The sequence below is a fragment of the Budorcas taxicolor genome, chromosome 6 (assembly GCF_023091745.1).
Source record: "Budorcas taxicolor isolate Tak-1 chromosome 6, Takin1.1, whole genome shotgun sequence".
Taxonomy (NCBI): Eukaryota; Metazoa; Chordata; class Mammalia; order Artiodactyla; family Bovidae; genus Budorcas; species Budorcas taxicolor.
In genome coordinates this window covers 40437614-40453264 of record NC_068915.1, presented here as the reverse complement: position 1 = coordinate 40453264, position 15651 = coordinate 40437614, and the positions used below count along the sequence as shown (strand labels likewise).

Below are 15651 nucleotides of genomic sequence, written 5' to 3'. Positions count from 1 at the left end.
TTTTAGAATGAATGACACCAAGGCATTAATACTGGTTATTATTAAACTTAGATTTGAAACGGAAAACACTTGACTTCCTTGAAAACGTTCCTTCAGAGAAATGGAATAGACTGTAAAACACTGCATACACTGGAAAATTAGGCATTTCAAAATTGGGGTTCATGTTACATATAATTATAAACTGAAATCCAGGAGAACTGATCCGAGAGAAATCTACAACAGAATTAAAATCAGTGGCAAAAAGTGGTCTTCTTGAGTGTGATAATAAAAGCAGGATTAGTTGATGTTTTTCTTCCAGCAATGAACATTTGGTTCTATCTTTCAGAAAGCTGCCAAACCAATTTTGATTATAAATTCCCCAGCAATTCTAAAATGCCATGGGAAGAGAGGTCAAAGACAGATGTGTTGGCTGAAAGAAGTGACTCAGGATTAGAAATGCTGCTTTGTATAGAAATATAATGACATGTAGCATCCCGCACCTATTATTTACAAGGAGCTGAAAATGGGAAAATAATATTTGTATATGTAAACATGCTCCCACAATAAATCCGTATCTGGTGGTTTCTTTAAAGACAACTTGTAAAGTTTATAAAATGTTTATCCCATTGTAGACACATTTTGAAAAATGGAATTTCAAATAAAAGATATATATATATAAGAGATCTTTTCAAACTGTATATAGAGAAATACTACTCAACATGAATATGCTTGCTTCCAAGTTCGGTATTAAGATGCTTGAAGTTGTGAATGGCCTTAAGTGTCTCCTTTTCTATGCTTTGTTTTATCTTACCCAGTATTTGTAGATGTGTAAAACTGGGAGAGTATACATACTAACAAGGATCATAAAAATGGAAAATAAAGATTTTTCTCTAGTTTAAAAGTCAAAATTTAGCAGGATTCATCCAGCAGTCATGTACAGATGTGATAGTTGGATCATAAAGAAGGCAGAGCAACAAACAATTAATTGATGTTTTCAAATTGTGGTGCTGGAGAAGACTTTTGAGAGTCTGTTGGACTTCAAAGAGATCAGATCAGTCAATCCTAAAAGAAATCAACCCTGAATACTCATTGGAAGGACTAATGATGAAGCTCCAATACTTTGTCCACCTGATATGAAAAGTCAAGTTGTTGGAAAAGACCCTGATGCTGGGAAAGACTTAGGGCAAAGAGAGAAGGGGATGACAGATGATGAGATGGTTTAGATAGCATCAGTGATTCAGATGGATATGAATCTGATCAAACTCAGGGAGATAGGGGAGGACTGAGGAGCCTGGTGTACCACAGTCCATGCAGTCGCAAAGAGTCAGACATGACTTAGTGACTGAACACCACCATGCTACAGAGAAAAATATAAAAATTAGCGAAGACTACCTTGGTATGACTCCATTCTACACAGCTGTTCTCTGAACAGTAGTTGTTTATCTCTGCCCGCTTTCTCTTCCACATAATTGCATACCACCTGCCCATGGAAGACTGGATAGACATGGACATGAGCCCCCAAGGCCCCACAACTATCTTTTTTGGTTGTGAACTAAAGGCTGACAAAGATTATCCCTTTAAGGTGGATAATGGTGAAAATGGGCATCAGTCATCTTTAAGAATGATCAGTTTGGGGCTGGTTCAACAGACCAAGGGCATGCTGTTGAAGCAAAGGCAATGAATCATGGAGGCAGTCCAATTAACGCAACACAAGCAACTTTGTTTTTTTTTTAATTTTTATTTTTACTTTATTTTACTTTACAATACTGTATTGGTTTTGCCATACATTGACGTGAATCATGGGTATACATGAGTTCCCAAACATGAACCCCCCTCCCACCTCCCACCCCGTATCATCTCTCTGGATCATCCCTGTGCACCAGCCCCAAGCATCCTGTATCCTGCATCAAACGTAGACTGGCGATTCGTTTCTTACATGATATTATGCATGTTTCAATGCCATTCTCCCAAATCATCCCACCCTCTCCCTCTCCCTCAGAGTCCAAAAGTCCGCTCTACACATCTGTGTCTCTTCTGCTGTCTCGCATACAGGGTCATCATTACCATCTTTCTAAATTCCGTATATGTGTTAGTATACTGTATTGGTGTTTTTCTTTCTGGCTTACTTCACAAGCAACTTTGAAAACTATATAGCCAAAAGTTTCCCTTAGGGGCTTTGATGTAGCACCACCTGTGGGCCTATGGTTGAAGTATGGGCCAGGGCTTCTGTGTTATCAGTGGACAGCACTTAGTAGCTGTGAAGGAAGATGCAGAGTCAGAATATGAAGAGGAGGAGGATGCAAATCTGGAAATCATTTCACAAAATAAGTCAAACTTGCAGCTGAAGATGAAGATGGTGATGATGAAGGTGATGATGGCCCTGATGATGAATGAGCTGAAGGGAAAGTTCCAATAAAGAAATCTATTTGAGATACTCTGGCCAAAAGTGCACAAAAAATCAAACCAGAATGGAAAAGACTCAAAATCATCAATACCAGGATCAAAAGGTCAAGACTCTTTCAAAAAAAAAAAACAGGAAAAGACCCCTAAAACATGGGAAGGACCTAGCCTTGTAGAAGACATTAAAGTAAAAATGCAAGCAAGTGTAGAAAAAGAGGGTATCCTTCTCAAAGTGGAGGCCAAGTTCTTCAGTTATGTGAACAATTGTATCCAGATGACTTATCAAGAGGCTGTTTAGATCTATGGCAGTGGAGGAAGTATATTTAAGAAAATAGTTTAAACTCTTTGTTAAAATCTTCCATCTTATTTCATTCCTGTAACAGTTGGTATCTGGCTGCCCTTTTTACAATGCAGAGTGAGAACTTTCCCTACCGTGTCTGATAAATGATGTTCAGGTTCCATTGCTAAGAATGTGTTGTCCAAAACTTTTGTTTTTTTTTAAGTTTTTGAAGATGGAACTCCACCCTTTGCTTGGTTTTCTAAATATGTATGGAATGTTATGACAAGACATAGTAGTAGTGGTGGTCAGACAAATGTAAATGAAGGGGAGACAAAAATATATATGTGAAATAAACTCAGTTATTTTTTCAAAAATTAGCTAAAATCATTCACACTTACAAATAGAACAATGTTAACTTTGGAAGTTAGAAAATCTAAAGAATGGTTGTATTAAACTGTATTTCATCCTTTACTCTTTGGGTTCCTTTTCCACTCTAATTTTTATGAATTTAATAAGGCCTAAAAGAATGTCCAGTAATCATTCTAAAACCACAAAATCTGAAAGCAGATAAACCCAGGTCTGAAGCCAAGTTCTGCCCTTTATGCACCATTTGACATCAAGCAAATTCCTCTTACATATATATATATCCCCCCATGTGTAAAATGGGAATAAAAATAAACCCATCCCCAGAACTGGTTTGAAGACTAAATGAAATTAGGCTTCCAAGTATCTGGCATAGTGGTGGTACAAGTAAAGAATTCCCCTTAGGTATTAGACATTAAAAGACTGTAAACATTTGGCTTAAGAATAAGATAGTGGAACTCTTTTAGGCCACTCAAAGGAACACAGTGATGATTACAGTGATGGAGGACTGGAATTCTCTTTTTGCTAAAAATGTATGACACAGAATATTTATTAATGAAACCTAAGTGGCTGGGATTTCTTTGGAAGGAATGATGCTAAAGCTGAAACTCCAGTACTTTGGCCACCTCATGTTAAGAGTTGACTCATTGGAAAAGACTCTGATGCTGGGAGGGATTGGGGGCAGGAGGAGAAGGGGACGACAGAGGATGAGATGGCTGGATGGCATCACTGGCTCGATGGACATGAGTCTGAGTGAACTCCGGGAGTTGGTGATAGACAGGGAGGCCTGGTGTGCTGTGATTCAGTGGGTCACAAAGAGTCAGACATGACTGAGCGACTGAACTGAACTGAAATGACTGAAGTGGCTAGGTATATTTTTCTAAGTTCTTCCTCGTAATTTTTTTTTAATTTTTATTTTTACTTTATTTTACTTTACAATACTGTATTGGTTTTGCCATACATTGACATGAATCCACCACGGGTGTACATGCGATCCCAAACATGAAAATATGCCATCACCAGGCAAGTTAAGACACAGTACTTTTGTGAATCCATATATCTGGATAGCAGCCCCCAAACAACACTTGTTGCCTAGTCAATGAATGAAAAATAATTTGTTACCCATCTCTTTTTGGTAAGGTACAAGGCTGGGTACCAGTGAAAATCTCATGGGGTTTTTGAACCTTGGGTAAGCATTAGGGCAACAAACAATGATGTGTGTCTTAGAGGGCATAAAGTGCCATGGGAGGTGGCCCAGGGAAGGGGGTAGGGGCATCTTACAGAATCACTCTGGCAGCTCCTGAAGAAAACATGAGAGAGGACAGCAGAGCAAGCCTTATGATACCGCCACGTGGATGAATAAAAAGTGTCCCTTTCTCAATACAGTCACATAAGCGTACGTTCTGTTGGAAAACATGCTTTGCTCTTTTTTCATAATAAATATACAAATGTGTGTGTGAATGTTAATGGATGTGAGTGGGTGTGTGTGGCAGGTGATCTCTGAGTTTGCGGAAATGTGTACGTGTGTGCATTTGAATGTTTATGTTACTGTGTGTGGTGTGTACATGGCTGTGGGAGAGTGGGTCCGTGTTTGAGTGTGCATGAATGGGAGGTTTCACTGACCTCTGAATGGTGCCCCTTAGATGAGTGCCTTGTGCATTCTAGAGCCTGCAAAACTGTAAGTGGCAGCTCCAAGAAAGCGGTGAGCCAACAAAAAGTTAGGAAGAACAAACAAGAAACTATGTCATCCCCAAAGAACTGAAGATGGCCTTTGCTAGAAGTGGAGGTTTGCTGAAAGAAAGGTAATATTATTTGAAAGGTATTTATGAAAGTGATGCCTAACGACTCGATCATTAAGAGGATGCTGAGGCGGCATTGAGTTTAGGATAGTAAATAGATAAATAAATACCATTTATCAATCATGTGTTTTCTCCAAATTTCCAAAATTTACCCATGGGAGTTGGAACTGCCTTCATGTTACAGGAAATGTAGAATGTTCACTTGCTCAAGATTACAACACTAATAAATGATGACACTGGTGTTTGAATCTAGATCAATCCAATTCCAAAACAGATGCTTGTAGTCACTGTCAGAGCTACTCATCGAGGAAATATAGTATAGTTTGAGGGGAAAGAAAATGAATTATCTTTCACTCCTGCTAACCTTGGGATGCCCAAGCAGGTCTAAATGAAACAGTCCAAGAAAGCTGAGGATTTCAATCTTTGAACCACTTCAAGTCTAGAATTAAAACTCCTGACTCAGCAAATCATATTGCCTGTCCCAAGCACATACTCCACCATCTAAAAAACTTGTATCATGAACGCACAGAGGAGTATTATTTAGGAAAGCTGTACCCTCATAAGATGCTTATTCTTCCTGTGTATGTTACCTTATTTAACTAGGCGCATTGAGTAATTCAGAAAGGATGAGAAATGCACAGACAAAAAAGAATGTTTGAATTTTCAAAACAGAATTTTTGAGTTTACTCCAGCCAATCTTTGTGGAAAGAGAAAGGAGTCTTCTACATTTTGAAAGCTCTCTGTCACAGATCAAGAATGAAACCTGCTCAACAGAGATCATCTAGTTTTAGTTGCAGATATGATGTTAGGCTGTGGTTCTCAAACTCTGGCAGACATCACAATCACCAGGAGGGCATACTGAAACCCTGCTTCCAGGTCCCTCCCCTAGATGTTCTGATTCAGTGATTATGGTTAGGGCTGGAGAATTTTCATTCCTAGCAATTTCTCTTATGATGTGGTATTGCTAGTACAGAGTACTCAGAATCATTCATGTAAGAAAAGTCTTCTTGTTACTGGCCCCTGCCTATACAAACTAGAAAACCTTTCAAGGAAAGAAAAAGAACAGAGATCTGGAAGGAATACAAAAGTGAAAGTGTTACTCGCTCAGTCACGTCCAACTCTTTGTGATCCCACAGACTACAGCCTGCCAGGCTCCTCTATCCATGGGTTTCTACAGATAAGAATACTGGAGTGGGTAGTTATTCCCTTCTCCAGGAGATCTTCCTGACTCAGGGATGGAACCTAAGTCTCCTGAGCTGCAGGCAGATTCTTTACCAGAAAGGACATAAGCAGGCTGAAAATGATACACAAGTATCATAAAAGAAGATAGCAAAGTTCTTCAGCCAAGAAAGCAGAAGCTTAACATATAGTCACTTCCAATGTCCCGGGTATGATGAGTGACAGGGGCAAGCTGAGACTGCCCTGGTGCTTTACTTCTTTTAATATCCAGCGTGATGCAAAAGCAGTGAAGCAGGAGAGGGAGAGGGACAGGGAGGACTGTGCACAGACGCACCTGATATAGCTATCTGATCTGGGATTGCTGTGCATGAAACCCAATCAATCCTGTGTGCCTGGAAAAGATGAAACATGTCAAGAAGAAGGGCAGGCAGAGAGTGGTCAATCCAAAGATTCTAGAGATTGGGGGTTAGCAAACACTTTCTTAAAACTGATTTAACAGTAAGGCTTCCCTGGCAGTCCAGTGGTTAAGACTCCATGCTGCCAATGCAAGGAGTATGGATTCCATCCTACCAAAAATAAACAAATAAATGATAAAATAAAATTGAGTTAACACAGGCTTCAGCAATACGTGAACTGTGAACATCCAGATGTTCAAGCTGGTTTTAGAAAATGCAGAGGAACCAGAGATCAAATTGCCAACATCTGCTGGATCATGGAAAAAGCAAGAGAGTTCCAGAAAAACATCTATTTCTGCTTTATTGACTATGGCAAAGCCTTCGATTGTGTGGATCACAATAAACTGTGGAAAATTCTGAAAGAGATGGGAATGCCAGAACATCTGACCTGCCTCTTGAGAAATCTGTATGCAAGTCAGGAAGCAACAGCTAGAATTGGACATGGAACAACAGACTGGTTCCAATAGGAAAAGGAGTACGTCAAGGCTGGTATATTGTCACCCTGTTTATTTAACTTATATGCAGAGTACACCATGAGAAATGCTGGGCTGAAGGAAGCACAAGCTGGGATCAAGATTGCTGGGAGAAATATCAATAACCTGAGATATGCAGATGACACCACCCTTACGGCAGAAAGTGAAGAGGAACTAAAGAGCCTCTTGATGAAAGTGAAAGAGGAGAGTGAAAAAGTTGGCTTAAAGCTCAACATTCAGAAAACAAAGATCATGGCATCCAGTCCCATCACTTCATGGCAAATAGGTGGGGAAACAGTGGAAACAGTGTCAGACTTTATTTTGGGGGGCTCCAAAATCACTGCAGACAGTGACTGCAGCCATGAAATTAAAAGACGCTTACTCCTTGGAAGGAAAGTTATGACCAACCTAGACAGCATATTAAAAAGCAGAGACATTACTTTACCAGCAAAGGTCCATCTAGTCAAGGCTATGGTTTTTCCAGTGGTCATGTATGTATATGAGAGTTGGACTATAAAGAAAGCTGAGTGCTGAAGAATTGATGCTTTTGAACTGTGGTGCTGGAGAAGATTCTTGAGAATCCCTTGGACTGGGAGGAGATCCAGCCAGTCCAACCTAAAGGAGATCAGTCCTTGGTGTTCATTGGAAGGACTGATGTTGAAGCTGAAACTCCAATACTTTGGCCATCTGATGTGAAGGTTAACTCATTGGAAAAGACCCTGATGCTGGGAAAGATTGAGGGCAGGAAGAGGAAGGGACGACAGAGGATGAGATGGTTGGACGGCATCACCGACTCAATGGACGTGGGCTTGGGTGGACTCCGGGAGTTGGTGATGGACAGGGAGGCCTGGCGTGCTGAGGTTCATGGAGTCGCAGAGTCAGACACAACTGAGTGACTGAACTGAACTGAACACTGTTTTATAACATTAAATATTTCAGGTATACATTATATTTCAACATCTGTATTCACAGTGTGCTCACCACCAAGGACAGGGAAGCCTAGCGTGCTCCAGTTCATGGGGTTGCAAAGAGCTGGATACAACTTAGTGGCTGAACAACAACAAAAATTCCCTTATAGTGTGTTCACCACCAAAGGTTTAGTTTCCATCAGTCATCATATAGATGACCTCCTTTACCCCTATCACCTTCCCCCAATCCTCTTCCCCCTTTGGTAACCCCTTTCCCCTTTAGTAATCATTAATTTGTTCTCTGTATCTAGGTGTTTGTTTTTGCTTTGTGTTTTTTGTTGTATTTCACACATGAGTAAAATAACACAGCATTTGTCTTTCTCATCTGAGTCATTTCACTTAAAATAATATCCACAAGCTCCATCCATGTTGTCACAAATGGCAGAATTTCATCTTTTTTATGGCTAAGTAGTATGCCATTGTGTGTATATGTATCTATACATATAACACAGCTTCTTTATTTCATATCTAGATGGACATCAGGTGGTTTCCATATTTTGGCTATCATAAATAATGATGGAATGAACATAGACACACGGGTGCCTACATTTTTTTGAATTAATGTTTTTGTATTTTTCAAAGAAATGCCCAGAATTGGAATATCTGGATCATATGGTAGTTCTATTGTTTTTTTTTTTTTTTGAGAATTGCCATACTATTGTCCATAATTCCTGCACCAAAGAATATAACCAACAGCAGTGCATAAGGATTCTCTTTTCTCCACATCTCTAACACTTGTTCTTATCTTTTGGACAACAATCATTATAAAGTTCATGAGGTGATATCTCATTGTGGTTTTGATTTTCACTTCCAAAATAATTTGTGATACTGAACATCTTCCCACGTGCTACACTGGCCATCTGTGTACGTTTGAGAAAAATGTCTATTTAGGTCTCAAGCCAATTTTTCAATTAAGTTGTCTGTTTTGTCATAGTTGAGTTGTATAAGTTCTTTATATTTTTTGGATATGAACCCCTTATTGGATATGAGTTGCAAATATCTTCTCCCATTTGGTAGATTATCTTTTCATCTTGCCTTCCTTGGAAAGGCTTTATTTTTTTCTTAATATCTAAAAGATAACTTTACTTGGTAGTACTTTCTTGGCTGATATTTTTTATCATTCAATATTTTGATTATGTCATTCACTGTTGGCATATTGAGTTTCTGCTGAAAAATATGCTGATAGCTTAATGGGGGCTCCTTTGTAGGTAACTGTCTTTCTTTCCTGTTTGCCTTTAATATTCTTCCTTTGTCACTGACTTTTGAAAATTTTAATGTCTTAGAGGTATTTTTGCACTGAGGTAATTAAGGGTCCCCTTAGCTTCATGAACTTGTATAATCCAGTTCCTACCCCAGGTCTGAGAAGTTCTCAGCAATTTCTTTAAATAAACTCTCTGCACCCTTCTCCCTCTCCATTATCTTTACGCTGCCTTTCCTAATGGAGTCAAATAGTTCTCATAAAGTTTCCTCATTTAAAAAGAGCTCAGTTAGCTCTCCTCTTCTACCTATATCATTTTCATATTTGTATCTTCGAGTTCACTAATTCTCTCTTCCATATGATCTGCTCTATTTACGGTGTTCTCTAGGGCATTCTTCATCTCACTTATTGAATTCTTCAGCTCCAAATTTCTGTTTTGTTCTTTTTTAGATTTTCAATCTTCTTGGCAGAATATCGCTTCTGCTCACTGATTGTATTCTTGCACTCACTGAACTTCCTTTTTGAGTTTCTTGTAGCTTGTAAAGTTTCTTCGTAACAACTATTTTGAATTGTCTATCAGTTACACAGCAACATAACATGACTTTTAAGTTTGGTTGCTGGAGAACTTTGATTATCACTTTGTAATACTGTGTTCCTGTAGTTTTCATGACGCTTGATGAGTTGTTCCTCTGTCAGCATACCTGAAGTAGCAAACATCTTTCTTATTCACGTAAAGCTTTTTTTAAAAACAGCTTTATTGGAATATAGTTGCTCTACAATGTTTTGTTAGTTTCTACAGTACAGCAAAGTGAATCAACTATACTTATACATCGTGATCCTGCTCAGTCGCTAAATCACCTCCGACTCTTAGGACGCTACAGACTGTTGCCCACCAGGCCCACTTGTCCATGGAATTTTCCAGACAAGAATACTGGGGTGGGTTGCCATTTCCTCCTCCAAGAGGGCTTCTCTATTGAAAGACTGAACCTGCATCTCCTGCATTGGCAGGCGGATTCTTTACCAGTGAGCTACCTGCAAGCTCATAGGTATACATATATCCCTTCTTTTTTGATTTCCTTCCCATTTTTTACTTTGATTCTAACAATCCGAAAGGTTGGTTATTGTAAGTTTTTCTTTTATTTTTCAGTAGGTGGCGCTATAGCACAAGTTTTTTGATTTCTCCTATCTGAGCAGCCTTTCATAGATCTGAGAACCAGCACTCTACACCCTCTAACGCCTCTTCCAGACATGCTGCCAGTGCCCTCCTCAGGGTCACTGATGTCTTGCTGTTGCCTACTGCCAGTGTCGTTGCCTCTGGCACTGCTGCTGGGTTTATTGTGCTTGCACCACAACAGCGGGTGGGGGAGGATGGGAGGAGCCAGAATTGCAGGGGCTGGCTCAGAAGATAAAGAGTCTGCCTGCAGTATAGGAGACCCAGGTTCCATACCTGGGTTGGGAAGACACCCTGGAAGAGGGCATGGCAACCCACTCCAGAATCCTGGCCTAGAGAATTCCACGGACAGAGGTGCCTGGTGGGCTGCAGTACATGGGGTCGCACAGAGTCAGACAGGACTGAGTGATAAGTGATGAACACTTTCACTTCCTTTTTCTTTCAGGGTTGCTGGGTTTCTGGGTACCACTGCCTCAAGCAGGGGGCCCAGAGTTATGTATGTTGCTGCAACTGGAGGAATGGGGAGGGGGGAGCGGGAGGGGTCACAGGTCCTGCCATCACTGGTGCCTGGTTCCTTGAGATCCCTGAGGCTGCTGAGGCTGGAAAGCTGGAATCATGCGCCCTGCTGCCTCTGCTGCTACTGGATTCTCTGGGGCTGCAGGCACAGTGAGAGCTAGGGGGCCAAAACTGCAGGCATCACTTTGGCTGTGCTCTCAGCTCTGCCTCCTCTTGGTGTTCAGTCCGCCATCTTCAGATACACAAATATGCGGATCTTCCCAGCATCCTGGTGTGAGGAATAGAGAAGCCTTTGTTGAGACATGTATGTTTTACTACGTGCAGACTGAGAGGAAGAGACAAAGAGAGCACAGCATCTCCTACTGCCATGATGCTGACCCTCCTCAAGGCAAACATTTTCTGAAAAAGGCCAGGTGGTAAATGTTTGAGGTGTCATGCAATCTTTGTAGAAACTACTACCCTATGTTGCTGTAGAACTGAAACAGACATAGATAATGTACACATGGATTGGTGTGGCTGGATCTTGCCCACAGCAGCTGGATTTTGTTTGCATGCTGTAGTTTACCAACCCCTGCTATACACTATGGGGATCTCAAAATTCAGTAGCAAAGGAACCTCCTTTCTAGCCTATACAAGCTTTACCATCCTCAAATGGCCAGACCTTGGTGGAAAAGAACATAAGATATTTGGGGGACAATACAAGGCATCCTCTCAAGACAATATTAGACAGTACCTCTGACCCCAGAGAAATCCAAGAGGACAAACACAACACGGAGAATAGAAGCATCTTGCTCTTATTATAGGACATGGGGATTTAGCCCTTGTCTCAGCTCAGAAGGTAAAGAATCAGGAGGTAAAAACCTGGGTTCGATTCCTGGGTTGGGAAGATTCCCTGGAGAAGGGAATGGCAACCCACTCCAGTATTCTTGCCTGGAGAATTCCATGGACAGAGGAGCCTTGTGGGCTACAGTCCATGGGATCGTACCGAGTTGGACACAACTGATCAACTTTCACTTCACTCAGCATCAATTTGGGAAAAAAAAACAGGAGTGCAGATTCATTGAGAGAAGACATCTTCTTGACATGGAATAGGAACTTCAAATTGACTAAGGACTTAGTCAACTGCAATTGAATTCATCTGAAAGAGACCAATATAAACCAAACGTGGCTGAAATAAATTTGCTTAGCAAAGTTACTTTCTCCATCAGTGCAGACAGAATGTAGTTATTGACAAATAAAACAGAATACTGTTTTTGTATAACTGAGTGTGATGTATAAATCCCCACCACATTACAGAAGAAAAAAAATCACTTTTGGTATCCTATAGGTTCACAGGGGACCTCCTAAAATTGGGAGTCAGGATATATAACACGTCCTCAGAACAAATGATATCAAATGTAAAGGTTCCCTTAATTCCTCATATTTACTACTCTCAGAGCACCTATCAAATTTTATCATGAGCATTCTTTTTACCTTTTCATATTTCTGCCACTGGATCAAATGCCTCAATTGTAAGAACTACTTAAAAGAAGTTTTCTAGATCCCCAAAAAAGACTTGGCGCACGGAGTAGGTGTTTGAATTTTATGTTGCCTTTATTTAAATTGATTTTACTTGACTAGAATTAAACATACTGCTGTGAAACATCCTCATTAACTTGGTCTAGTGGAATATTCTGAGCACAACATTATAGAGCGATTGTTGTGGTTTACCACAAACACTTATAATTATTGTCAATTACCTTAAAAAAAGTCAGAAATTGTGTTCAGACATTTCTTTCCAGCAGGCTACTGTGAAACTTAATATGAGTCAGTCTGTTAGATTTCTAGTTTTAGAAATTCTCTTGCATCCCTCGTTCCATCCCACCCCTTGCCTACTCTATCTTTTTCTATCGCACCATTTAAGAAAATCAGAGAAACACTACACTACAGAGCTAGATTATATAAGTGGTTTTGGCTTCACTAAAGAGTCCCATTAAAAGTTGCTCAGCTTCAAGAATCAGGTTTAAAGAACTACATAAAGCATGGACACAGAATCTGTCAAGTAAGACTTCTTATTGAACACAACTATCAAGTTTTCAAGAATGGAAAGAAGAGAGAAAGTGAGAAAAAAAGACCAGTACTGTTGGCCTTTCTTTGCAAACCAATCAATCTTCAAAAGAAAACCAAGAGGAATGCTTCTACAGGGCAGACCCACTGAAATAAGTTCCAAGCCTTATTACCCCTGTAAGAATGGACTGAAAGGACCCAGCTTTAGGAAGCTTTGCCTGACAGGTTCAGCGTGCTTTCTGGAGATAATCGGTGCAGCAGTGACAAAGAGCTAACCATGCTTCAGGTTCATCCTCTCCTTACCCCAAACACTGATAGCAAAAGACAGGAGGGCAATGGCAGTGAACTTCTCAGAAATCTTTAACAAACTGAGTTATTCCCGGCAAATGGAAAAAAATCAGGAGAAATAAATGGTATAATCTTTCACCCCACAACTCTTCTGAATCAATCAACAGGGTAACAGAAATAAAATGTGTAAATATAAACTTGTTTTATTTGGAATTACATGCTTTTGTTTTGGATGTTTTCTGAGAGGCCTAAAGATGTATCAAATGCCTCTTTATTTAGTTTAAAATAAATAGAGCTAAATATCTGAATTCATTTCCTTAAATTTCTTGTTTCCATAGAGTTGAATACACCACTATGCAGTTTTCTAAGACACTTTAAGGAAGCAAATGGTTGGTTCCCTGAATATATTCTACTTGCTAACTATGTCATCACCTGTTATTTTCTCTATCAGATTAACATTTTCTGTAAGTATAGAGGAAAAACACTTCAATTACCTTCACTAAAAGTGCATTTACCTTCCTCTTTGTGCCTTAGCATAGAGGAGACACTCAATATATATTTGCTGCAAGGGCAATTGGTAAGATAGCATATTTTGGGGTATGATTCTGGGTTGAAATTTCTTGTTTTTTAAAAACTTGAATGACTTATTTACTGGGAATTCAAATGGTTTCAAAATATAGAATGGCACTATATGATCTAAATACAGCTTTTGAGACACTGAAACGCTACCTGGCTTCCTTCTATCTTCTTATAGATCAGCTCAGTTCTTATCCTAATTTTCCTTTCATTTCTTCAAATACTTACTGAGCGCCTACTTACTTTGTCAGAGGTGTACACTTGGAATTAAAAAAAAAGAAAGAAAAAATAGCAGCTATTATTTTGCCTGCACAAGACTTCTCCCCAACATCACCTATGATTGTGGTGGGACAACCAATTACCGTCCTCTCTACCCATGGGTCACCAGAATGGTCACATGACATAGGCTTAGCCAATCTTAACATTCTATTCTCCTCTGCTCGGTCTAGTTACAGGGTAGAAATGTGGTCAATCAAGGCTAATCAGATTTCTTCCAGAAACATTTGATAAATGCATTTGGGAACAAGAGTGGGTCCCTGACTCTGTTACAATGAAACCAGTTCAGTTCAGTCACTCAGTCGTGTCCAACTCTTTGCGACCCCATGGACTGAAGCAATGCCAGGCTTCCCTATCCATCACCAACTCCCACATCTTGCTCAAACTCCTGTTCATCAAGTCAATGATATCATCCAACCATCTTATCTTCTGTCACCCCTTCTCCTTCTGCCTTCAATCTTTTCAAGCATTAGGGTCTTTTCCAATGAATCAGTTCTTTGCATCAGGTGGCCAAAGTATGGGAGCCTCAGCTTCAGCATTAGTCCTTCCAATGAATATTCAGGACTGATTAAAAACCAGATACATTAAGAGCCACAGACAGCTATCTCTTATACAATGTGTTGAGAACCTATTTATAAATGAAGGAAAACAGAGGAAAGTAGAATAAAGAATGAGAGAGAGAGGAGGAGAGAGAAGGAGAATTAGGGAAGCAAAGAGGGGTGGGAAGGAGGATGGATAAGTTTGAGAACAAGAATAGACACAGACGACAATAAGATGCACATCATTTTAGCCTTTGGATCCAGATAAACCAGCAAATCCTGGACTTGCATGTTAAATGAATCAGTGAATTATGGAACAAATAAGCTGAAAAAAACTTTTGAAACTTGCAACTGAGTCATATAGTTTTCAACCTCAAGATTAAGACACAACTGCACAAAGCTAGTTATAGATATTCTGCCTTGTATTATGGAGGTTAAAATGTGATATTCCATAGGAAAATATAAAGAACTTCCATCAGAAATGGGACAAAAGATGTGGAAGAAAGGCACAGGAGAGAGGACAGAAAGAGCATTCCAAGTGGAGAGATAAATGTGAGTGAAAGGCAGTGGGGCAGAGTGTTTTGCCCAGTGCTCACTTGCATTTTCTCCTCCTTAGCTATTTTCCAGGTAGGGGCACCCTTGACACAGTGTTGGAGGATGAAATGTGAACCAAAGATTGCTGGGCTGGGTTTCTATTTTATTGAAACCAAACCAAACGAAAAAACAGAAGCTGACACAATTCTTTAATATTGCTCCTTTCCGCTTAACAATATTGATTGCCTGGAATATGGAAGAAAAGTTGGAGATATGGCAGCCACATTGTGAATATAAGGTGCAAAGTCAACATATGAAAGTTGGTGCAGCAGAGAGGCAGAAAGGGCCTGGGTCTCTTGAGTCAGTGCTGAGGAGTTACGATAGCCCTGAACTGTCTACCTACCTCTTGACTTTTCTTATACAAATACTTTTCTTATACAAATACAAACAGTTAAGACTCAGCAATTATTTGCTGTGTTACATGAATCATTCTTAACTAATATAGGGATGTTCGAAATAACAGATGTTACAATATAGGATGTGCATATAGGATGTACAAATATATGTTCCGAATAGTTGATATCCCATGATGAACCTGCTGTTAAATAATT

The 15651-nt window shown here is 39.8% G+C and overlaps 1 protein-coding gene and 1 pseudogene across 1 annotated transcript in view; one reads left to right on the top strand and one right to left on the bottom strand.

Moving 5' to 3' along the window:
- SLIT2 (slit guidance ligand 2) overlaps positions 1-15651 on the bottom strand; it is a 400034-nt gene that overhangs the window by 259995 nt on the left and 124388 nt on the right. The gene's annotated exons all lie outside the window — the stretch shown is intronic.
- LOC128049965 (nucleophosmin-like) lies at positions 1466-2706 on the top strand (annotated as a pseudogene).